Raw genomic sequence first — 27,141 nt, 5'->3', positions numbered from 1 at the left:
ATTTGATCAAGGACATTGCAACATGTTGCTAATGGTACCTCCATTTGAATTCTCCACCACCACATTTACCTAATATTTTGAAAACCTATTTCCATGATTCCAATCTGGTGCTGTGAAGCACCAGTCAGGAGCTTTGACACTTCCAATGGAGCTGTTCTGAATGATGTATCTATCAATAGCTTTTGGCTGTACACAATGCCCAAAACTTGCATCTGAATCACTTAAAGCAAAGAGAGTTCCAGGGTATCTTTAATATATACATGATGCTCTTTTACATATACACACATACTGTCCCTTAGCTGAATTACACTTGTGGCCCTCCGGAGTCAGAGCCAATGGTTGGGGTGATGCAAGTCCAACAACATCTGGAGGGCCACAAGTTCCCCATCCCTGGTTTAATCAGGCATTTGTTTTCAGCTTCAGTCTACATGATCAGTGCATGTCATTGGCAACAACTATGACCCCAAGATGGGCTTTCCCCACCATGTCTGCCATACCACAGACTGCAGCAGAGAGTATAAGAGAAAAGTGAATGCATTTTCTTTTTACTAAACTTCTAGCTAATACTACACAATGTTTGTGTAGCCTCTGACTAGTTAACTCTTCCCCTAAGAACAGAGCCATTTTGTTTGTTTCTCTTTCTCCCAACTTGTTGAGACAAGATCTCTGCTATTTTCTCTGTCTCATCTGCACTCATCCCGTAAATAATTCCTGCATGAATAAAACCTTTGAACTCAAGAAACTGTAAGTGATTCTTCCAATCTAATTCACCCTAGCTGCAAGGTCTGCCAACAATGAGTGCTTTCAGTTGAATTATATCTCAGCGTTTCCCACCCATACTAATGAGGGTGGCTGACTGTATGCACTTGCATTGTGGGTTGTTGCTCCTTTCTCTTAAATTCCTTACCCTTCCTAACTTCTGAAAAACTAAGGCCCACTGTAGGCACGTATGCAGGCATTTTTTACCCATGTGCTCAGCCTATTATTATTTCTGAGATATAGCAGACTTGCATAAAACAAGTGCCTGGACCCACAAACAACCCACTGAGGAGTACCTTGCCAACAAAAGTAGGGGCGCAATGATAGACGGTACCCAGCAAAACAACACTACGCACATTTTTTAAAAAAGTCACCTAACTATACAATGCAGTCCAGTACATCCAAAGTTTGGTAACATGCAATTTTATGTTGTTGTTTTCCTTACCGCATTATCTGTATATGGAGAAAATCCAAATTAAAAACAGGAACAGTCCAGGCTACCACTTGCAAGAAAACAGCATCATGTGGATGACACATAAAATACATGCATACACTGGATAAATCAAATTCACTTTAAACTGCTGTATGTACAGTACCTCAGTCTCTCCTGTTAGTAAATGCGGTCCCTGGGAAGTATAAGGCCTGCTTCTGCATAACTAGATACATTGGTATAATTCTGCTTAGCTGCACTTTATGCAACTTTTGCTTTTTACACCATGTGTGTACTGATCAGCTAACTGTCCAGTCAGATGTGTTTTAAGGCTAAAAAAAACCATATACTACACTTCATATATTTATATTCCATGATTCAGTCTTCTATTTAATTACTTGCCTGGTCGCCCCAGATGACATGCAGGCAAGCACAGAAACTGAGCATGCTTGCAGACAAGGGACTCATTCCTCCTCTGCCAGTCTACTTGTAAAAGGCAATTGTTAGTAGGAAAGAAAGAAAGAAAGAAAGAAAGAAAGAAAGAAAGAAAGAAAGACTATTAACTTTTCTAGTCTAATATACAAGGCTGTCTTATTAATTCCTGAGTAGTCTGATTATCTATACTCTGTAGCACTATTGGAAAATGGTGATGAGTTTCAGCAGCTGAAGGCCGTACATGCTTATTTCAGTATACAAGACTAAGGTGCAAATGCAAGATAATCTTAAATTCTCTACTTGCCAAGAGACAATAAAAGCTAACTAGAGTACTCTTAATATTCCTATCCAGTTGATAACTAACTATCATATGAATCCAACTACAAATATCAGACCTGAATAATTATACATTTAAAAGCAAAGAAAGAGTCAAGATGTTTTTAATATATTAGCCTGACACAAATGCATTTGAAATGCATTTGGTAGCTTGTTCCCTACCATGTACAGTGGTACCTCAGGTTAAAGACGCTTCAGGTTAAAGACGCTTCAGGTTAAATACGCTTCAGGTTACAGACTCCACTAACCCAGAAATAGTACCTCGGGTTAAGAACTTTGCTTCAGGATGAGAACAGAAATCATGCGGCGGCAGTAGGAGGCCCCATTAGTTAAAGTGGTACCTCGGGTTAAGAACAGTTTCAGGTTGAGAACGGACCTCCAGAATGAATTAAGTTCATAACCCGGGTTACCACTGTATTCATTTCTTCTGGCGGTTATATAGCCATTTTCAGATGTCCCTTGATCCTGCTCCATCCTCCCCCCACCCCCGGGAAGCTGGGCTCAGGAGTCCTATCCATGATGGGACAGAATATTATACTGTGGTTTGTGCACTAGCATCCTTAATATTTCCTTCCTTTCAGAAGCAAATAGAGCGTACCCTTATCTGAATGCTAATTTCCTAGTTAAAACCCTCCCTTGCTGACAAGGGACTGAAAGAGTTTTAAATCACAGATGTAGAGTATCAAATGCAATAATGCTCTTGCAATAGTGCATTGAAGCCTCAATTAATTAACCCTTGGGCTAAGTAGGCAGGTACACGGTGGTGGCCACAGGCGGTGGATGGATGAGATTTAAATGTGTATCTCATTTCCCCAGCACAGAACATGCCGTTTGGTTCAGAAAGGAGTCATTTTGCACACTCGCCTCATTTACTCTCAGTTTTAATCCCTTTAATTCCACCTGAGATCCAGGCAAGAAAGGAAGAGGAAAGCGAGGTGTAAAGGCTGCCGAGCTGGCCTTTGTTTACATACTTTTTCCCTAGGGGACCCCCCACAACAGAGCCGTGGTTTCTGGCCTTTTCATTGGGCTGCAGGGCTTCAAAGCAGTTATCATATGGAAATAGTTAAACAGAGATTAGAGGGGGGAGCACTTCACAGCAATCCACCCTTTTAGCTAAGGCAAAAGAAGGGGCAGGCGGGAATTGAGAGGAGAATGTGGGTTGCAGAAGGAACTGAAGGGCTCGGTAGCCACAAGGGAGAGTGGAGGGGTTAGGTTGCAAAAGACCTGAACCTTAGGCTAGGGGGACCACAGCTGTTGCGTACCTTTCGTTTTCCTCTCACAAAACAATGATATTTCACCACACAACAACAATATCCAGGAGTTATAGAAGCATCTCATATATATAGTCTTAAATCACCTAATTTTAACAACAAGACAGTTAATAGGACCAGAATTTAAGAATTGCAAGATGATGTGATATGAGCACTGGTGTTCACATGTGTGTTCCCTTTTTCTATGAGCTGGAGAATGCTTTGTGTATGTAGTGGGAGGAAATTTCCATGTTCCACACATTCATCACCTGCACAGGTTTCCTGAACCTATGGGGTTTAAACCAAATGAATAGTTTTGATATATGTGTTGGTTCAAGGGGGGGGAAAGCTATATAAAAAGGACAATTCCTAGATGTCAAGGTCCAAGTGTGGGTCATGTACTCTTTGGTAAGAGAAAACCAGCAGAGATTTAAAGTCTCAAAATATGCAGCAGAGTAAAGCGTGGAAATATAGGTGACTCTTTAAGGTGAGTTCAAAAGTTTCCCTCTTCCTCTTAAGTTGGAAAATGGTCACACATTTGGTTTACTTACAAACTCTCCAAAGGTCAGATTCATGTGCTTTTCCATACCACATTCAGAAAAAGTGCACAGGCAGTAAAACATGGCTTAGTTATAAAGTGATGAACGTTCCTAGAGTATCGGTGGTTCACATATCTGAACACTCATGAGGTTTACTGGTTGACCTTGGACTAATCACTCTCTGAAACTATCCATCCTAAAAAAAAGGTCATGTACCAGGCCAGACCTGTACTTTAATCCGCCAAATTTACAGCTCTAGAAAATACAGCTCCACCACTCCTATTGTGAAAAGGAACTGCAATTCCCACACACCTCCACTGCTTTGGAGGAACGTTAATATATTTTTCTGAGTTATGGTCTGTGTGCTATGGAAAGTGAGTAAGTAGTTCTCTCTCTAGACTTGGTATCACCTAGTCCAGCACAGCTGTACTGGAGCTGATAGGAGTTGTAGTCCAAAGTATCTGGGAGGCACCAGCTTGGGGAAGTCTGGCCTAATCCATTATAGGAGACAGTCGGCAGTTAGGTATTCCAAGAAACTGAAAAGAGAGCCACATCTAAAACCAGTTTTGCTCCATTTGGTAGAGTGCAAACCAAAACAGCTAAGAAGGAACATTTTGGAGTATTTGACCAGGCACTACTTTAGACTTTGGGAAGCCTCAATTAAATCTAGAATAGCTTGTTCTTGCTTTTTGCACCCAGATTTATAAATAAGTTTATTATTATCAATTTTACTACGTCTTCAGATTTTTCTTCTCCAAAGGAAATTAATATTGAGAAGAAAGAATATCTGAGACATTTGAAATAACTACTTTTTAATATGTATAATTGAATTGTGGCTACTTTCCTTTGGGGAAAGAGTTGCTTTTCAAATATAACCTGGGTAGAAGTATCAATAGGAAGGAATGGCTGGCTCAAATTATTGGAATGGTGGGAAGATCAAACTTCCAGCCAGATGTTCTTTTCCAACAACAGCCTGATCTTCACCAGGTGCCTCCTTCTAATAAAGGCAAATTAACAGGGTTTAAAACTGGCTTTAAATAGTCAAAACTAGAATTCTGCTAGGAGAAACGTGTTAAGAATTATTCGAACCAATTATTTCTCATAAGGAAAGCAGTTAAGAATATTACAATATGCTGAGGAATACTTGGAAGAACAATGAGGTCCAAAATAGGTCAGCCCCAACTAACATGGTTGTGCTGGTTGGAGTGCATGGGAGCTGAAGTGCAAATAGGTCACATTTACCACTGCAAATGGTTTTTATTTTTGAAACTATTTATTTATACTAGTATTACCTTGCTACTAGACTCACTTTCCAGGATCTGCATTAACAAGCAGATCTTCAGTTCTGGGATAGCAAAACTCAAAACTGTTCTTTGCAGACATTACTAAATAATCATTGATCTACAGTTAAAAAATATGTGTTTATAGATTTTCCTGAACATAAGATGGACATAAAGAAACACACAATTAGCAAAGTGTGTATGCTTCTGGCTCTGTAGAGTGCAGCCTGGTTGAAGAAGCTTCCTTTTCATACTCTAAGGGAAGTTCACACTCTATCAGAAGTCTGACCCCACAACATTGCTGGTAATGTTTGAAGAAAGTTGATGCCTAGGAGCCAGTGGCACTGCTCAAGTTGCCGTTTCTTTTAGCTAAAACTATGGAATTTGCTCCCCAAGATGTAATGATGGCCACAAATGTGAAGAGGTTTAAAAGAGGATTAGAGAAAATAATGAAGGATAAGGCTATCAGCAGCTGCTAGCCATGGTGGCTGTATTTTACCCACCATTGCTGGAGGTTGTATGCCTCTAAATACCAATTGCTGAGAATCACAAGTGTGGATAGTGATACCACACTCAAGTCCTGCTTGTGGGCTTCCTGGGGGCATCTGGTGTGGCCAAAGTAAGAAGAGGATCCTGGATAGATGGGCCTTTGGACTGACCCAGCTGGGTTCTTCTTATGCTCTCATCCCTGCCCATGTAGGGCTGGCATTTTTCAAACATTCTTGTGAATAGTGTTGAGCTGCTATGCTGTAGAAAATTAAGAGTTTTCTCCACTACATGAATCTTCTTTGGATAAAGATATTCTCAGTCAAGGGCATTTTGTGACAGCAGAAGGAAATACAAGGAATTGCAGGGTTGCGGCAAAGAAGTAGAACTCATGGTTCCTCAGCAGGGTCTCAAGCCAGAGAGGTATAAAAGGTTCTAGTCTAAAACCCTGAATAGCTGTGGGGAGTTAAATAAATAATAACTGCTGGGCTAGATGAGGAACACAGATTCTCTTCTCTACATCAAAATACCTAAGAAAGTCTAAATATGAACTCAAGATATGGAATTAACTCACGTCTGCAATGCTAATCATGTCTACTCAGAAGTAAGTTCAACTGAATTCAGTGGGGCATCCTTTTGACAAGTAGGATTAGGATTTCAGTCTGTACCTCTATCCATTTTTTGGTAAGTTTTAAAGTTTTATTTAGAACATCTGTTCCTCTTCAGAGCACTGCAGCTCAAGTCGCAGCTTCTGGTGACGTCTACACTGATTCCCAGATGTTTTCAGGATAGATGGTGAGACGCAGCTATGTCATCCCCAACTCAGAATTCATCTGGAGCAATCTCATAATGTAGACAAACCTTCTCTTCTACTCCTCCACCCACCCACCCCGCCTCTAAAGCATCTAAATCTTGGGGGGGGAAATCATCTCTCATATCCCACTTGCCGGAAGCTGCCCCCTTGTGCCAAACAAATGCCAATGTCACTGGAGTGAAATGAACAAAAGGAGGAGTAAGAAGGATTGAAAGATTATGTGAGCATGCAAAGGGGGGTGTTGTTTGTTTCTCACTTGATTCTGGTTCTGCTGGTGGCTGGTTGCTCTCCCCCGCCACTGCCTTCGGCATGGCCTGCACTCCACCGTGTAACTCTCCAGCTCATTTCTCTCCACGCGATTTACCATCTGTGAGCTCGTCTTTAACCTAATAAAAATCATCTAGCTTTTGACTAACAAGAAAAGGAAACAGTGTTCATTGTGGGGTTTGGGGAAAATGGCTTCACTAATCTGCAGGATGAGAATGGAGTGATTTATAGGCGGATTTAACTGGAGGCTATGATTAGGGGGCTGGTAGTAAGTGCATTAGATGTCTAAGTGTGGCAATAGAGTAAATAGGCGTTTTATTTATCGCAGTGCCAGGGGCCTCTTAGCGGAAGAGCGCTTCTCCAAATTGAAATATAGCAGAGTTTACACTCCTGATTAGGGCTTCAAGTGCACAGCCCAAGGCTATCAGCGAGCAGAATCAACGCTCGCTGACACCTAATTGTCACTGGATTAATGTGCAAACAGGGACGGCAAAACAGCCACAACAAATAACCTGGTGTCAGAACTGTTGGTGGCACTGTCCACTAAATGACTGGGGGCCAAATTGAAGTTTATATCTCAAAATCCACTGAGATCAATGCATCAGCAAAGCTGGAAATATGGCACCGGTGTGTGTTTGCTAGAGATTTGCATATTGCACACACTTGGTGGATCTAGAGAGACTGCTATGTGGCTCTCTTAGGACTGTAATTTTTTTGAAGTTCTATTGGGGTTTTAGAAGTTGATTTTAACTGTCTTATTTTAACAAACTGATTGATATCTCTCAAGGTAGTGAGTATTTTCATTAATATAATTATTTTTTTCCTTAACTAAATAACATGGGAAAATATGTCTTATTGGAGAAATCTATACACATACACACACACACAGAGAGAGAGAGAGAGAGAGAGAGAGAGAGAGACCACAGAGTGCTGAATGATTTATCCATGATGGAGGCATTGAGAACAAAATGATTGGCCAGAACTGCCTTAACAGCACAAGTAGCCCAACAAGTTTTTAGGGGCAGCATTCAAAAGATGTGCCCCAGCAGCCTCTGTGATATTAGTGGAGGAGAGTGCAAATGTGTACCTCAGGATCTCTCACAAACAATGCTGCAGCGGATTGCCTTTTTTTAATGCTGTAACCAGAATACAAATATTGAACATTCACTAGGAAAAATTCAGCGTATTCTATTGAAATATAAGCTCAGTATGAATGAGTGCATTATATGCATTTGTGTAAATAATGCAGATGCTTATGTATACATATTAAAAAGTAATGTTATACCATGCTATCTCTGTCTCTCTCCTTGAGCAGACAGATCTACAATCTTATGCAAATAAGAGCCCTTAACTGTCTGCAAATGCATAACATAAATAAACGTCTATCACTGCTAGTATATGTATAGTAATGTTTGTGTAAACTTATATTTAGGATATCATTCGATTTATTTTTCTGCTTTACGCTTCACAATTCAGGCTATTAAGATAGATTTATGTGGGGGGAATGGCTTTTACTCTAGGATCTTGTAACTTCCCATTGCTCCTTGCTATTAAATTTTATCACCCTGTTTGTGAATCCAATCATTCCAACAAGTACATATTCAATCTGGGGCACCACCTGTCTGGTTTTGGACCACAGCAAGCCATTTGGGCAGCTGAGTTCTGGCCTTCCTATTTTAGAAACAGATTTCTAAAGATACTTCTGCTCCAAGATACTTCTGAACATTCCTAGGCAAGAAGAGGAGGAGCAGGGTGGATTACAAGAATATCTAATTCTTTCCAACCCCTCATTTTCTGTTAACTTGAAGAAACTGGTGTGCATCTTTCGGAACAAACAGAATTATAATAACATGTTCTAAAGCAAATGAAGGAATAGGTTACCAGCCAAGGAGCACATACATTCCATCATTTGTCTTTTATAATTAGCCATTTAGGAAGAAAAAGTCACAAATATATGATTTACATCTCTTAATGTATTTCTAAAGTTCTTAAGTTTTATTGAGCATGAAAGTTGGTCTTTCCCTGTGGTAAGAACTCAGGAAACTATAGAGCTGGCTAGTAGCTCAATGGTGCAAAGTCTTATGATTTACTCTTGACATTTGCAATTTTTTGCAGTAAAATACTACTTTTCTTTATTTCAGGCCTTTTAGTTGAAAACCTCGTAATTCCCTTTAAGCTCCATTTGATTGTCAATTGTACAACTCTCTCCAAATCTTCAGGCTTATGGCTTTTCATACATATATGATTACTTTTCTATTGCAATATCACCTTAGCACAGATTCTTCTTCTTTCACAAGCATTTCTGAATCTGAGCTTCTGTGAATTTTGCAGCACCAGTGTTTGAGCATGACAAAATTATTTTTTTTACAAAGTTAAAACAACCACGTAAATTAGCCAGCTTCTTCCTTCAGAACTGTACAGCCAGGAGTGGGGAGAGGATCTGCACGCTCATCACAGTAAAAACATCTGAATAATTCAAAATATAGGTAGTTATTTGGGTGGTGCTGTGGGTTAAACCACAGAGCCTAGGGCTTGCCGATCAGAAGGTCGGCGGTTCGAATCCCCGCGACGGGGTGAGCTCCCGTTGTTCAGTCCCTGCTCCTGTCAACCTAGCAGTTCGAAAGCATGTCAAAGCGCAAGTAGATAAATAGGTACCGCTCTGGCGGGAAGGTAAATGGCGTTTCCATGCACTGCTCTGGTTCACCAGAAGCGGCTTAGTCATGATGGCCACATGACCCGGAAGCTGTACGCCAGCTCCCTTGGCCAGTAAAGCAACCCCAGAATCATCCATGACTGGACCTATCGGTCAGGAGTCTCTTTACCTTTAAATTTAGAATTTTAAAGCCTATTGTAAAAGTAGCCAGAGCTTAAGACAGCAAGGCAGGGAACCAGCATGCCATACTAACCAGGTGAAAACAGAACAGGAGAGACTCCTTTTCATAACTACAGGAAGGTAACTGTATGTTTCCTAATATCTCATGGGAACCAGAAAAATGTAGGCCCTACAACCTTGTCCCTGTATACCTGAAGGAGCATATCCACTCCTATCATTCAGCCCGGACACTGAGGTCTAATTCCAAGAGCCTTCTGGCAAAAAGTGAAATTACATTGAATCAGGGAGAGGGTCTTCTTGGTAGTGGTGCCACCTGTGGAACGCTCTCCCATCTGATGTCAAGGAGCTAAACAACTTTCTGAAGACATCTGAATACAGCCCTGTATCAGGAAGTTTTTTAATGTTTTGCTGTGTTTTTATTATGTTGAAAGCCACCGAGAGTGACTTTGGCAACCCAATCAGATGGGCAGGGTATAAATAGTAAAACAACAACAACAACAACAACAACAACAACAACAATAATAATAATAATAATAATAATAATAAATGGGGTAATAACACATAGCACTTACATAGAACCCTTCCTAAGTCCATATGTTCCCTGTGCCTAAGGGCTGTAGGGTGATATGGACCTTCTCACGGGCAGAGGCACTGCTGGCAGTGCTCTAAGGTCAGTAGAGACAGAAATAGGATGTTCCCAGGGCATGTTGAGGAAGGGATTTAGGAAAGGCTGTTACATCCGATCTAAAGTCCCCACCTCATTATCCAAAAAAGGCCCAAGAAAGGGCAAAAAGGGTACACTGACCCTCAAGCTGGTGTACTTTTCTTCTTCCTTCCTATGAGTATCAATTGGGAGGGTCTTAAAAGCAAAGTGGGGGAAGGAGTAAACAGAAAATATACCTCCCCTACACACAAACACACTAAGGTAAGTGGCAGTTTCTCCCCCATGAAATCAACCACCACTGTGAGATTGATGCTTCACATACATGCATAATTCTTATAACTTTTCTGTAACATAGTCCAATAATTATCATCATATTAAGAATCAGGCTTCTGACTTGGGAACAGATAATCACTCACTTAAGACCACCTTGTTTGAGTTAATGGCTGGGATTTGAACTATGGATCTTGTAACTCACAGCTCATGCTCTTAACCAATGCTCTGTGCTTGATCTTCAGAAACATATATAAACAAGCTGCTCTGAGGATTAATGCAAAAGTGGTTCTGGATTTATTTATTTTTAAGATTGGACAACCTGCAATCCAGCACAATGCCACTAATGAACATTTCTAGCAATCTTATTACCTGAAGACTGGCAAGTAGCTTTCATGAAGAGCAACCAAATAGTTAGCTATATGAGTGATTATGGGTCAATTTTTGCTCAAAGCAAAGGTGGCTGCTAAAGTTTCAAACACATCTGTTTGGTCTCTAATTCATTTGCTGCCAGAAAATCGGAGAACGTGGTATGCAATAGGGAAGTCCCAGGTTCATTTTACTAACAATATGCTTGATGAATCCAATGTATTTTTAATCCAAGTGTAAAACTCTAAGGACAGCCAAGGTGCTGACTAGAGCATGAAAATCTAAATGAATATTCTGCCAGAATGACAGTACTTAAACAACCAAAGTCTCACCCCAGGCGATAAGCCTTCTGCAAAATTCATAATCTATATATAGTTATTGTAAAAATTGTGATTTCATGGAGAAAGTAATTCACAAATCATAATTAGTGCAGTTCCCTGTAGATGACCAAATGCTAAATGTATCTCTACATTTTTGTGATTTAAAAACAAAGCTTTATAATTTGGTAATGTATTACCACATATGTACATTACAATGATCACATTTTTCAATATATCAAGGAATGAATTCTTCCTTCATTGACATTATTTTAGAATCAGCCTAGCCACTAAAGACTCAGAGCAGAAAGCAGGGCAAAACTAAACTTGAGGCTTTGGGAATTCTCAGGCAAGACGTCAGTATTTTAGACTACAGCCAGTAGCCAATGCTGGCTTGGTGGTGCTCACCTGACCTCTGTTTGGGCACATTGCTGCTGCTTACCAGAAAATGGGGGGAAGGGCAAGATGGCAACACACCCATCTACTTTTCAGTAAGCAGTAGCAATGCAACGAACCAGAGGTCAAGTGAATGTCACCTCCCCAACTACATTGTTTGTTACCATTGCCATCATTTTTAAAAATTTATATACAGTGGTACCTCAGGTTAGGAACTTAATTCGTTCTGGAGGTCCGTTCTTAACCTGAGTACCACTTTACCTAATGGGGCCTTCCGCTGCCGCCGCCACGTGATTTCTGTTCTCATCCTGAAGCAAAGTTCTTAACCCGAGTACTATTTCTGGATTAGCGGAGTCTGTAACCTGAAGCGTCTGTAACCTGAAGCATCTGTAACCGAGGTACCACTGTACTTCCAGAATCATGCTGCTAAACCTTTCGCCTTTCTGAGAATCTGGGGGCAGCAGCTGGCAGGCTCCTTGGTGTAAGTCAATATTGCCAAACACAATGCATATTATACTAGGTGACTTTCATCTGTGATATGCAACTTTAATTTGAGTTTTTTGGATAGAGTCTCACATATGTTTTATAAACATTCATGCCATAAAGCAGAGATGGAGAGTCTGTGACCCTCCAGACTACAGTTCCAATGACCTCTGACCATTGGTCGTGCTGGCTGGGGCTGATAGTCACAATTCCCCATCCCTGTCCTAAAAAAATAGTAATAGCAGAGGGAAATTTTTTATCTAATATGTATTCTGGAAGGCCTAGACTACATTCTGCAAAACCTCTACTTTTCAGGAGACTCACAGATTTCAGAGATATGATCCTGAAGAGATTTATAGAGCTAATACCTCACACAAATTGCTTCAACTCTTTGAATCAAAGAAATTTTTTCACTATAAGCCATTACCAACATGAAGGTATGCTGCCGTTTCAGAACACCAATGAAATTATGTGCCTTATGCTAATGTTGATGTAGAATGGATGGAGATGTCTCCCTGTCACCTCTTTCTCCCCCTGCCCTAATTTAAACGGAAATGTGTGGTCAGATATTCCTTGAAGTTCTTCAGGTTCATTAACAAGGTCAAAATCAATGTTATCTTACTATTTGGAATCATTTTTGGCAGAACAATGAAAAGAAACCATAGTAGAAGTAGACTTAATATAATCATTTTCTTTTCATTGTTCTTTATGGGAAAATAATTTGGCCCGAAATTTAGTGGTCCCATCAGGGAAGTGATATCTTTAAAAAGGTGGTCTGAAGGACAGGTTTTACTGTACTTTAATAGGCTTATAGATTAATATAAATCTTAATATTCATAATCTTTAACATCCTTTTCCTCAATATCCAGTCCATCTATACATCTATTTATAATGTATGTTTCAAACACAAGTTAGATTTTATTTTATTGAACTTATTGATAGCGCTACAGGGACAACCACTTGACCCAGTTTCTCCTTAAAAAAAAAAAAGAATTCAAATTTAAAAGCTGGGTTTTCCTTGAAAATAATGTAATATTTGCACCTAATATGTGCTTGCAGTTTTGAAGTATTCAATCACTTGGGCTGAACTGTGGCCTTAACAAAAGCACAACTAATGAGATACGTTGTTAGTTATGAAGGGGCATTATTAAGCAAAGTAAAATGTAATGTTAACTGGCCTAATTTGGTTCCATTTCTGTATCAAAAGTGGATAAAGAGCTTATTTGCGTGATTTTTGACATCTTATGCACAAGTGGGTTAGTATTTTATGTCAGCCTAGTTCAAATAGCTTAATTTGGCATCATAAAACTAATGCTGTAGCCTCCATAGCTAGAGGTCCAGACAGATGGTTATACTGGTAAATATAACAAACTCATATAATTAGTCAATATGGACCCGTTAAAACTATGTTAAAAATGTGGGGCATGATCCACTTGCACCAGGGACACAGTCTTGGAAAGACTATTAAAAGGCTTACCCAACCTATATTCCCTTGCCCTCCCATGAACATGCATAATTTCTGTTGAGGGAAGGCTGAATGGCCATTTGGGAAATGCATATGTATCTCACTCCTCTTATTGCACTGCAACGGACACATGCCCATGTACTGGGAGGGGGGCAGGGAAATAGGGCTTCTCTGAGGCATGCTGGAATCCTCCATATCCTCCATGCACAACTGCAGCACCCATAAGTGAATGAAGGGATACATAGACAGATGCTCTTCATGAATCATCAGGCTTCCAGAACTGATTGTGCTAGTTCTTGAATTAGTTCAGACAATGATTTTGACACCTGGGTGATATGCAGAGCTCAGCATGCTTAGGGATGACTCTTTGGGCAGTCCTGTGTTTCAAGTGTACATGAGGTTGTGTCCAGATTTTACTAGCAACATATCCTGAAATGACCACTTGACCTAGCTAATCATATATATCAGGTGGGGTGGGGGAGGGGGGTAATATCTTCATAAGTGTTTGGAAACAAGATTAGGTTAGTCGTCTTGTATCAAGGCATCTAAGTGGTTCTAATTGTTCAAATTGGCCCTTAAAACTTGGTTTATCCAAATTTTACCTAATTTTTCCAATCATACATTAAGTTCACCTCACTTCTGCATGTGAAAGCTCTCACAATTCATACACATTTTCATGCAAATTTCTCCCAATACATGTTTTTAAAGCAATTTTGCATAATTCACATTCTTGCAAGAAATTTCCCAATATGATAATCCTCGTATTTTCAGTAATATAAACATCTTTGTTCACACTTTCCCTTAAAATACATTTTATATGCATTTTTTGGGTGAGAGAAGTACAAATTTTGGAGGATAGCTGCCTTTTAGTTCATGTATTAGTTTGGAATGTGCAAGGTAGTTGGATTTTAATTTAAATGCAAGATGAAAAAAGTTCTCTCCCATTCTTATTGGGGAAAAAATGTAAAGAAAGACTTGTATTATTCTGTATCAAAAATAGCATTTATTGTCCTCAATCCATCTACATGCATGGGTGGGAAGGGACGGAGAACAATGGATTCTGCTACCACTCTCCTCTCTAACAAGTGATCAGTATTATCACCAATGATCTGACTGGTTGGCTCCAATGCGGATGGGGCTTTTGAGCCTGGAGTATCATACATGCAGCAACCAATCAGCACTCATATGGGTAAATGTGCATATATAGTACTAGGCAATTATGTTCTATAACTATTTTATGTAGTTTTATGTTCTATTTTTATTGTATATAGAGAGGCTTTGGCATTAGGACACTAACACACGCATGGAATAGATAGGTTGGCAATTATTTTCTGATAAAAGCTAATGTAAACCCATTGATGGCTGACACGGGTATAACTGAGAATGGGTTTTGGACAAGGCAACCTATTATAAGAGTTTTTCTTCTCCTTTCTTAGCTGTTAAGACACAGTTGATTAACGCCTTGGCCTTAAGCGTGTGGAGCTTTTAATATAGTGATTTCTCTTCCTTTAAATATGTGTTGAGGAGGAAAAAAACTCCTGTGTATAATTTTTTATAACACACAGATGAGAAAGTGTATGATCCAGTAAGGTGTGATATTCCAAATCAGATATGGTGTCTGATCTTCTTCTGTCTCTCCCCACCCCCACCTCCCTCTGCTGAATGAAATAAAAATGAAGAGGCCTTTCTGAATGCTGAGAACCATTTGCAGAACTTCGAATTGGAGCTGGCCATCTGGAATAATGGACCGTGTTGGCTGCCTTCCACTAGAGGGAATTATTCAAAGTCATAACAGGCAGTGGTCACTGGGGAACAGGCCTAGGGAAAGCTAGTCATTCTTTCATATTTGTATGGGGTATTAGTGAAGATTTATTAAAACACTTGTCTTGTTCCGAATTGACAGTTGTGGTTATTAATATCGTTAGTTTTATTTGAAGAAGAGTCTCCTTGCTATATTTCAAATTGGTTTACTGCGTTATATAAAATACAGCAACTCCACTGTGACACAATGGAAATATATAAACCTGTTTTGTATAATGTACATGGGACATTTACTAAACCCACAGATTCCAAACCACTTTTATTGGACCGCTCTCATGGCCATATGTAGAACTATATAGGACTAAGTTGTTACAGTATTTGCAGGCTATGCTGAACTGCAAATCTACATTGTCTCTGATCATTCCAGCAATTCCAACTGAATTCAGCCTAAAAAAACTGTTTTTGGAATGCAAGATTAAGGCCTTCCATATGAGTCTTGCACGTGCACACACGCACCTATATATACGCAGCATAATTTGTATAGAATGCATTTCTATACACTATGCATTTAACTAATAATTATTCATATTATATATTGCAACTGTTCTGAATGCTTTTATCTAAATTTTTAATTAAACTCAGTCACTGAATGTAAAAATAGAGTACTCCAAATAATAGCAAAATCAAAAAATGAAGTTGAAAACATTCAGTTTTTAATCATTCATTAACATATAATTGTTTTGTTCTGGGATAATTTAGAAAAATGGTTAACTACACGAATGCAGAGTAACACAACAAATATTTCAGTTTTGTTCTGGGATAATTTAGAAAAATGGTTAACTACACGAATGCAGAGTAACACAACAAATATTTCAGTGCTTTTCTAAAGGACTTCCCTCCCATCTCCTTTATTTCTAGCAATTCAAGGCACCACATAAAAAAAGAGTATAAAGGCATAAGTGATAAGAGACACTTCTAGATACTGAAGCATTTGCAGATGTTAAATGACTCTTATCTTTGTTCATGGCAGCAAAAGAAAAATTCTGTATTTGTCAGCATAATCAATTTTTAAAAATAGCACTATTATTGGTAACATAAAAATCTTATGAAGTTTACTAAGATAGTTTATAAGATCTTCAGACTTTCCATACAGGGGACTCTTGTGAGTGAAACCAATTTGGACAATAAGATTTTGAGCTTGAAGAGAATTTTCCAGTGAATTGTGCCCTATTGAAGCCATAAGTAAAGAAACAGGCATAGCAGAAGGACATGTCCTTGTGACATGCACAAAATTAATGTTTGTACAATTATTTGTATTTATATGCCTCAGTACAAATTATGAACATGCATAGTGCTATCACATAACTGGTAACTCCACCAGTCACCCCCTTTGTTCCTCTTCTCAAAGTGTACGCCGCTCAGATTGAGGATCTGGAGATGCAGTTCCTCTTCCAACTAGATACACACAGGTCTGTTTCTATTTGCACATGCCTCCTATTTTCTAACTACAGTGAAATCAGTAAAAATATGTGGATTAACGTAATTTTTAGCTTATTGTTTGTTACATCTCTTATTACTAGAGCTGAAAATAAATTGGAGGGAAACATCCCCCCCCAAAAAAAAATTATCCCTGCCTGAGGAAAGTCTAAAGCTTTCAGAGCAATTCCTAACCGTGTCAGATCCACACAACCTTTTCCTTAAGTGTTGCCTTTCTAAGTTCTACATTAGTTACACCTACTTCTATCTCACACAAAAGTTGTCTACTTCCTCTAAGACAGAGCTTTCCAGACTTTTCATGTTGGTGACATACTTTTTAGACATGCATCATTTCGCAACACATTAATTCAGTTTTACTAGCAAACCGGAGGTTAAACTAATCCCTTTCCAGCCCCAGTAGGAGTGTGGGGAGTGTTTGTGTGACACACCTACACACTGCAGACAACACACTAATGTGTTGCGACACACAGTTTGGAAAGCTCTACTCAAAAGGATCAAACATGGATCTTGGTCATTATACTTTGTTTCTTCAATTGCTATAAACATTCAACATAGAGCTAGGTATTCTTCAGCCTATTGGTTTTAGGAGGCATAAACACACCAAACTCAGTGCTGGATTTAGGTCAGAATCCGCCACACCTTAGATCTGCATATTCCTGCCTCACACTGCTTATGTAAGTAGACCATTCCTGTGAGGAGGAATGACAAAAGCAGTCAGACATAATGGTCTGAACCAGCCTTCTATTTTGTTGCATTATAGTCTAAGCTGTTACATTCTCCATTATCTTTGTTTGAGTTCCAATCGTGCAGTTATGCATTTTTCAGAGAGATTCATCCTGAAAGGTTAACAAATGAGAAACTAAACCAACCATACAAATAACAGCCAAAAGAACAGTTTCCAAAATGTGTTGCTGCCATGCCATTTTCAATTTGATATTCAGATGGTTAAAGCTAAAGGCCACCAAGCAGGGGTGGATTAAATAGTTCTGCCTTTTATTACTCATTCTTATACAAAATCTCTTAAATATTGCTAATGAAGCCAGTTATCCTACACAGACCTGTAGTGCCATCCTTTTCCAGGCTGGCTCAGTTACATTTCAGTGTCTGGCAATTTACCCCAGGCTCCTATTAAGTGAATTATCACGGCTACTAAATCATCTCTGCAGGGGTTTTCTCTAATCCCATCAAGATACTTACACTCCCTTTCTTCCCTCCTAGCAGCATAATGAATTATTATTTCATGGGGAGCTGTTAAAGAGGCCCCTTTGGAAGAGTTTAACATGTAACACTGGAAAGGAGGAGGGGTGCCGGTGGCGCACAGCAAGGGGAAAAGCTGTGGTAGGTACTCTAGCCTGGGGCTGCCAAGGATCAGAACAGTGAAACAAAGGGCATCAGCAGGGCCTCTCCCTTCCCCCTTTGCCACAACAGACCTCCCCTGGGATTTAAGTACACTTTCCCCTCTTAGCCCAAGGGAAGATGTCTGTCCTCCTCCGCTCTTTCCCTTTTCTGTCCCTGCCCGCTGGTTACCCTCCTCGGCAAGAAAGCCAAAGGGAGTAGGAATATAAATGTTTTCCTTAACTGGAGGAAGCACAGCGCTCACAGACCACTTGCGGAATCCATTAGGCTAATTTATTAAATACAATTTGCCTTGTGTGGCTGAGCTGAGTAATGATAAAAAACATAAATAAGGGAGAAAAGCCACAGCACAGCGTCAAAGACACATTGGGCACGGGGGTCTTTATCATCTCCCTCAAATCCAGGCCTCTCTTCCTACCTTCTATACTTGGGGGGGGGTGCTGGTGGTTGTGGGAAAATGGAGATAAGGCCCATTTTAGGTTCAATACAGGAACAAAGAAGGGGCAGTCTGCTTGTTGTGGCTTTTATTCCTCTTTTCTGGATATTGTATTGTTCTTTATCCCACAATTGATTCTACATGAGGTGCTCATAAAGGCTTTCATTATGGTCCTACGCATATTTATATCGCCAGACGTTTTGTCATGAGGAGACCTATGGTGGCAGGGAAAACAGCTGGAACATACAATTGGGTAGTTTAATACATTAAAAAAAACTTCTGTTAAATATTAATACAATAACTTTTAATTCTATCAGTTTTTATAATAAGGGCCTTTTTAAATATATTAGTAAATTAAGGATTTATTTCTTTTAAGGGCCTTTGTACCCATTGGCAGAAAATGCTAGAAGGTGTAAACAAAATTACTTATTAGTGAGAAACTAAAAGGTAAAACAATGCTCTAATGCCTTTCCTCATAGCTCTACAACTAAACGGGGCTATATACTTTGTAAGCCACTTTGAGATACATGTGAAAGACAGCATAAATATTATTTAAATAAATACTTGGTTTTTTTTAAAAAAAAGAAGTAACCCTGAAATTTGGGTAGCTGGATTATCCCTGAAGAAATACATCTCCCCAGTTTCCTCCCCAGGTGCCCCACAGTTGGAGAGGGGGCAGGGATTTATACAGATGTAAGAAAAGACTTCACACCAACATAAAATTAACACAAAATTAAAGCTGGTGCAAAAAGGCAACTAAATAATTTGATGATGAAAAAATATCAGAGACATGATGCCTGTAGTCAGCATGTACATTAGTCCTAGGCTATAGAAGCTTCTCCATTGGGCAAAGTGGGCCACGGGCCTTTTAGAGGTGATATAACTGAAGTTAATAATTTAAGCCTACTTACTCAGGGGGGCGCGGGGGGCGCTATGGTCTAAACCACTGAGACTCTTGGGCTTGCCAATCAGAAGGTCGGCGGTTCGAATCCCCACAACGGGGTGATCTCCCATTGCCCAGTCCCAACTCCTGCCAACCTAGCAGTTCGAAAGCACGTCCAAGTGCAAGTAGATAAATAGGTACCGCTCCAGCAGGAAGGTAAATAGCGTTTCCGTGCTGTGCTCTGGTTTCGGTGTTCCGTTGCGCCAGAAGCGGCTTGGTCATGCTGGCTACATGACCCAGGAAAACTGTCTGCAGACAAACGCCGGCTCCCTTGGCCTATAAAGCGAGATGATCACCACAACCCGAGTTGTCTGTGACTGGACTTAACTGTCAGGGGTCCTTTACTTTTACCATTTTACTTACTCAGGAGTAAGCTCCATTAAATTCAATACAGCTTTCTTCAGAGCATACAAGTAGGCACCAGACCCAACAGAACTGACTTGTTCATGTTGCTACCTTCTCACAACCAGCTATTCTGTGTTGAACCAATTAAAAAAAGCAAACCTAATTTATTTTCATGTCATTCATGATTCTCCTCTTCCGCATTTTGTCCTCACAACCTTGAGATGACAGCAAATTGCCCAAGGTCACCCAGGGAGCTTCATAGACGAGTGGTGATTTTAACTTTGGTCTCCTACACCCTAGTCCAGGCATGTCCAAAGTCCATTTTGGGGGCTAGGTGACCTTGAGCCAGTCACAGTCTCTCAGCCTAACCTACCTCGTAGGTTGTTGAGAGGATAAAATGGGGAGGAAAAGAACAATGTACACCTCCTTGAGCTCCTTGGAGAAAAGGTGGGATATAGTTGCAATTAATAAATAATAAATAGGTAAAGTACTTAGATCAAACCTATCCATTCTTAAGGAAATCAGCCCTGAGTGCTCACTGGAAGGACAGATCGTGAAGCTGAGGCTCCAATACTTTGGCCACCTCATGAGAAGAGAAGACTCCCTGGAAAAGACCCTGATGTTGGGAAAGATAGAGGGCACAAGGAGAAGGGGATGACAGAGGATGAGATGGTTGGACAGAGTTTTTGAAGCTACCAGCATGAGTTTGACCAAACTGCGGGAGGCAGTGGAAGACAGGAGTGCCTGGCATGCTCTGGTCCATGGGGTCACGAAGTCAGACACGACTAAATGACTAAACAACAAGGTACGTAGAAAATTGCAATGCTTTTGTGTCCACATCTTTGCAAGGGAGGAGTATGGGAAGACAACCAGAACAACTTGGACCTGCTCATGTGACCTCCTTATTCCCACCTATGCAGTGCTTTTTTCTGGGGGGGGACACAGGGATATGTATACCCCTAAACATCTTTGACAGATCTTGTCAAAGAAAGCAGGGGAGTGATTTTTACTGATTCTCTCTTTCCCCTGTATTCCCCAATGACACCTCTTGTGCTACTCTGGGAGGTCCCCCAAACCCCTGAAGCAGATTATCAGGGGGCAGCAGGGGAAAGGAGGAATCAGGAAAATTGCCTTGCCCCGCTTCTACTGAAGTGAGCAAAACATCCACTGGGGCAAATGGACAATAAATCATAATGCTGGATGGAACCCATTAATTTCAATGCAGAACTACCTCTAAAAAGTGTTAAAGATACAGAAGCCCTATTTCAGAGGTCAATAAGCTGCTTTCCTTCAGATGGACTCCAGATCCAAGCCATAAGGACAGATCATGCCATGGTCAATCAATATACCATCTAAAACTATAGTTCCTGGATTTTGGCCAGTAGAGATCCACTAGAAGAATTTTGCCTTTGCTTGAGAGTCCCATTTTGAATACATCTTCTGATTGTGAGCTCCTTGCTAGTTAATTCCTTAGTCCCTTGTACCACAGTGGCCCAAGGGGCTGTTGCAATGTTTTAAGCAGGTATTGATCAAGTTACTGCCTGCTGACCCAGTGTCAAAAGCTGTTGTTTTAATACCGGGGGGCATAACACTGTGCCCCTTCAGAAATTGTTGAGTTGTTGGACTCCAACACTCATCATTTCTGACCACTAGCCATGCTGGCTGGGGTTCATGGGCACTGAAGTCGAACAACATCTGAAGAGCCACAGGTTCCCCATGCCCTACTTCAATAGCTACAGGGTAGTAAGGCGTCATTTGGGAATAGTATGTTACAGTGGTTAATTTGTTTTACACACACACACACACAGAGAGAGAGAGAGAGAGAGGAGAGAGAGAGAGAGAGAGAGAGAGAGAGAGAGAGAGAGAGAGAGAGAGATGCTGCATGTGCTGTTTTGGTTGGATTCCAACAGAGCCCACTTTGCTGTTGTCAGTGATGGAGGAGAGTGAGAAAATAGGTTGCAAATAGGTGAAATACACTATTCCACATAACACGTTTGTTTCCCAGGAACTGTTAAAACAGGAGCTACAGTTGCTAGTAACCTTATTTATGCCTTGAACGGGGTTGGACTAGATGACCCTTTTGGACCCTTCCAACTCTACAATTATATGATTATATTCAGCAATTCCATCCCAGATTTCTCTCTTCAAAGAGTGCTGGTGTAATTGCAAAGGAAATAAACTATCAAACAAAATGAGATCTATCTTCTTTTCTTATGCATCACAGGTCAAACATGAGGGTGGGGATCCATTATTTCTATGATAGTAGGAACATAAAGAGCAATGCTCTCTATGTGGGGCTACCTCTCAGGTTAGTCTGGAGCTGATGCAGAATGAGGCAAATAGGTTTCTTGTGGGAGCAAACTACCACCAGCATATAACACCGTGCTTGCAGGATTTGCTTTGGCTGCCAATCTGCTGGCAGATCAAGTTCAAGGTGTTGGTACTAATATATAAGGTCCTATACAGCTAAGAGGGGACGCAGGTGGCGCTGTGGGTTAAAGCCTCAGCGGCGTTAATCCCTGCGGCGGGGTGCGCTCCCGCTGCTCGGTCCCAGCGCCTGCCAACCTAGCAGTTCGAAAGCACCTCCGGGTGCAAGTAGATAAATAGGGACCGCTTACCAGCGGGAAGGTAAACGGCGTTTCCGTGTGCGGCTCTGGCTCTGGCCAGAGCAGCGATGTCACGCTGGCCACGTGACCCGGAAGTGTCTCCGGACAGCGCTGGCCCCTGGCCTCTTAAGTGAGATGGGCGCACAACCCCAGAGTCTGTCAAGACTGGCCCGTACGGGCAGGGGTACCTTTACCTTTACCTTTTATACAGCTAAGGACCAGGTTACTTGAGAGACCATCTTACCCCCTTATACTCAAGTGGATTGCTACAATCTGTGAGAGAATCTCTCTTGCAAGTTCCAAAGATGTCAGAAGCCCACTCGGCAATAACTTGCCTGTTCTGTGGAATAGCATTCCTGTCAAGACACCACAGGAGCCCTCTAACTGCACTTTCTAGAAACAATTGAAGGCATTTTTGTTCCAGCAGGCTTTCCCAGCTGGATAAATGAGTCTTTGCTACAAGTGTCTATTTAATATTGTTTTTGTTTTGTTTTATATGTATCGGGGTGTGTTTTTAACTGTACATTGCCTTGATTAGAATGTAATTTATAAATTATTGGTACTAATAAGATTAAGAAAAGGGAGTTTGGGGCATTCTGAAAGGGCCCCGCTCCCCATCCGGAGCTCAGAGGGGAGATGCGTGACACCACTGGGCTGCTGGAGAAAGCAGGACAGGGCTAGCCGAAGGTGCTCCTTTTAATATATGTTGGTGTGGCTGCTTGCTTGATCGCCTCTCCCTCCCCGACGATCACAGATCCATTGCAAACCCAGGAGACCAACGTAACGGCGGGTGAAGCTCCCTTTCTCTCTGCCTCTCTTAGCCCCTCACCTTCTCCCCTCCCCAGGCCTAGCGGCCGGTTATTTGAAACGCAGCTATGTAACACACTCTCCTCCCCGTAGGAAGGCTGCCTCACCACAAGTGGCACGGATTTAAGGAGGAAAGCGAGGGAGGGGGACGAGGGTGTCAAGAACACGGCAGGGGGAGAGAAGGAGGAGGGGCTCACAAAGGACTGGAGCAGCTCCCAAATTTGGCCAGGAGTTTGCCCTCCCCCTAATTTCCCTTCCTGTTGGGGTTCTTCAGACCCAAAACAGTGGTGGCCCTGGTCCGTCATGCGCAAACACATGGCATGAGGACCCGAGCACATTATATCAAATTGTGACTCCTCAGCATTGCGCACCCGGGCCAAGAGACAAGCTCAACAAGTACACGGCCAATTTAATAATAATAATAATAAGGCGTTTCCGACAGTGCTGCAAGTAATTGGGAGGTGGGCAAAACTCAGTGTTACTCTGCATAGACCCATTGAAATTAATAGACCCAAGTGACTCGTGCTCATTATTTTCAGTAGATCTACTCTGAGTGATCTAGCAAACTGGCATTGGCTACAACCAATAATCTAACATTTTAAATATTGTACGTATTGTTTTTCCTGTTTTTTGTGCACTACAAATAAAATATGGGCAATGTGTATAGGAATTCGTTCATATTTTTTTCAAACTATAATCCGGCCCCCGACAGTGTCTGAGGGACAGTGAACTGGCCCCCTGTTTAAAAAGTCTGAGGACCCCTGCTCTAATTTCCTTGTCTTGTGAGGAACTATAGAGTATGGGGCTCACTAAACGTTAAACTGCAGTTGACCTTTCCCCACTACAGAATACCTTCTGGGGAAACAATTTGCATTGGAGAAAAGATAGGGGAAGGGCATGCTTGATCCTTCCCCTAACAGATATGTTTCACTGAAATCTTCCCAGATTTTAACCCCACCAGTGTTCCAGGGCTGTGTTTAGCATTCCTCACAAACATGAGCCTGGAACCTTAGGGCATAAGTGTCTCTCCTTACTTTCTGGTATATTCTGTAGAGTATGTTTACCATGCCTGAGACAGACTGCTTTCCCCTCTCCCTCACAGGGTTCAGTGTGTGCTCTGGCAAGCCACAGCCCATTCACTGAAGTGTACTCCTATCACAGAGACTGTTGATGGGTAAGCATGTTGCACCCTGGATAGCTCTATCTAAATGTCCACTCCTGAGAGAGGCCTCACACACTTGAGAAATACTGTTTCCACTGATTATAATGGAGCTTCTAAGTAGATGTGTTTGAGGCTGTGTATCTATAATGTCATAATGTTGAGAAAGGATGCAGCAGGAGGAATACCTGAGAAGCCCAGAACTAACACTCTTATTAGCAGTGTTCTAAATGTAACCCTCTCTCCTTTTCCTGATACAAAATAGTCCTATTTCCAGTTCCATCACTGGCCTGTTAAGTAATTTGCGAAAAGCTAACAAAGTCTGGCTACATCCTCATAGCGACTGTTTAAACCCATTACTTTTTCTTTTAATCAAATCGTTGTTGTGTCAAAATATACAATTCTCGCCATGAATCTCACTGGCTTGTTACAGTTCACCGGTTGACCTTGAAAATGTTTGCTCTCCTAAGCGTCTTTTCTCTGGCCTCCAGCTAAATTGCTCAAGACCAGGCCTGATCATTTTTCTATACACAGAGAATGCTGATTAACATAAACAAAACAGCTACCCTAACAGTAACAAAGAAACACTCAACGGGTTTTTTTAATGCCCTTGGCTGGGAATGCACTGCATATATTGCATTTAATCTACTACTAGAATTAGAAAACTTGATATTTATATCAAAATGTCAAGAAATATTCCTAGAGGAATAAATGCAAATTCTAAAAAAAAACCTACCTACTATCCTTGTGTAAGTGATGAATCCCCATTTCCTTCCTTTTTAATGCTTCTGTGAAATATCTGAATTCGCTGGCTAACCAAGAAAGGGCAATGCAATACTGTTTGAACAAGCACCCACTCACTAATATAAGGCAGTTGCGCAGGATTGTAAATGGGAAGTTAAGTGCCAGAGGCTATTTTCGTGGTTTAATGTATTAAGTAAATAAAAATGTATCTAAGATGTGGCCACACAATTAGTTTTGAGTTATTTATCTGGAGTTTGTATGGTTTAGAAAAACTCCATCTTCTTGGCTGATGCTGTCCTAATGCATTTAACTTCAGCCATCAGCTATGATTAAACACCTGCTGTTGTGGGGAAACAAAGCACGCTAATCCAATATGTATTTCTGACATCTTAAATATCACCCAGTCCCCTGACATCAGGCACAGCTTTTCAGCAGGATGGAATTCCAGAGCATATTTTTCTAATTTATGGATGGACAATAAATCAAAATTAAGCCTTGGGCAATGAAATATACATCAGTGCAGTATGAACTGACTGCAAACTAGGGCACAGAATAGCAGAGGGGGAAAGGGAGGTATTAATGGAATCCTGAGCTGCAAACACTGAAGTGAAAATGAAAGAAGTTCCTAGCATTTTATCTAATGAAAATGAAAAGGCAAAAAAGAGAACAAAAACAAAACCAAGTTCCTATTCTTCTGGGTGCACAGCTATTTGTGCAGAAATCTATCCCCCATTACCCTCCTTACCACCATTTAAAACAGGTTTGAATTTGAATCAAATTCACCTTACCTCATATCAAGATCATTCAGATAGTAAAGCTTGAAATTTAAAATGTATTGTTTTATTTAGAAAACACTAAGAGAAACTCAATGGCCCCAATCCAGTTCTAGCCACACAAGTGCAATGACTGTTCTCAGATAGGGACCGTTCTGCCCATCTACATCAAAGGGCACGTTAAGATGGTTCCACGGGACCTGGGTGAACATGTCAAGGTATCAAGATGTGAATCTTTATTCACCCCAGCACTAATTTTCCTTACCTACATCAGAGTGACAACATGCGACTGACTATGAATGAAAATTGAAAGAGATGTAAATTAGCAAAAAGCTATGGGAAGGAAGTGTCTTACAAGCTACTGTCCAGCTCCTAGCCATACAGAAAATGGGTTCCTGGGAACTGCTTTCTATTTTGCACTTATTAACCAGTTAACTCTTAGCCTTAGTTCAGCCAGTAAGTACTAGGTCCTATGCCAAGTTTAAAAACATAACACACCCCTGCAATTTTCTAGTTACTCCCTGATATTAGCTGGCACCTCAAGAAATAACTTACTTGTAATTAGTCTTGCTTTAGTTAGTGGTTCATTTGTTATATAAAATATTTACTTTACAATTTGACTTTAAGAGCATTCCTTGCTGTAAAATGCTGTTTAAAAATTCATTCCTTTGACTATAGCATCCCATACAACTGCACACAATTAACAAATCCATTATCTGACTGCATGAGCCATTACACTTTCCCCCCCAAAGTCAAGCACTACTTTTGGAATTATTGACTTCCACTGACTGCATGGCAATTAAGGCATTGTTTCAAATCCACACATTTATTATAAGCTATTTTATAATACCTTAATGTTAGCATATATATTCTAATAAATTCCAATTATTTCTTTATTGTTTTGAACATGCAATGCTTTTTGGGCAGAAGGTCTGAATGTTTTAAACACTTAAGGACTCTCTTGCTTGTGTATGTATCTTTTGGAAGTCAGTCCATTCTGCCTGCCACTTATTTTTCAACAGAATTTTATTCTTAGGATATTTTATTGCATTAAGAGAGCAGAATGGGGTGACTGATTTCAAAATACTGAATTTATTGGGGGAAATGCTTGTTTGCATAGAGTGGTGGACATTATGATACACAGACAAGGCCATAAAATTCAAAACAGGTGCAATAGTGACAAAATTCAAGGGGATAGTGCCTATAGGCAAGCACAACTAGTCATGGGTAGCTAGTGGATCCCAGTCTTCAAACCAGAGATGCAGCTGGGTAATTTTAGACCCTGCCTACAGAACGAAAATTGAGCCTACTCTGCTGTGGG

At 40.7% G+C, this 27,141-nt stretch overlaps 1 long non-coding RNA gene across 1 annotated transcript in view; it reads right to left on the bottom strand.

The window, feature by feature from the left end:
• Window positions 1-1,142: 1,142 nt before the first annotated feature.
• LOC307226870 overlaps window positions 1,143-27,141 on the bottom strand; it is a 98,412-nt gene continuing 72,413 nt past the window's right edge. Inside the window, exon 3 of the long non-coding RNA XR_013843627.1 lies at window positions 1,143-1,212. This is a non-coding gene — a long non-coding RNA (uncharacterized lncRNA). The remainder of the gene's footprint in view (window positions 1,213-27,141) is intronic.

Source organism: Podarcis cretensis (assembly GCF_951804945.1).
Source record: "Podarcis cretensis genome assembly, chromosome: 11".
NCBI classification, from domain to species: domain Eukaryota; kingdom Metazoa; phylum Chordata; class Lepidosauria; order Squamata; family Lacertidae; genus Podarcis; species Podarcis cretensis.
Note: the sequence above shows the minus strand (reverse complement) of the source record. Positions and strands in the feature narration are given on the sequence as shown.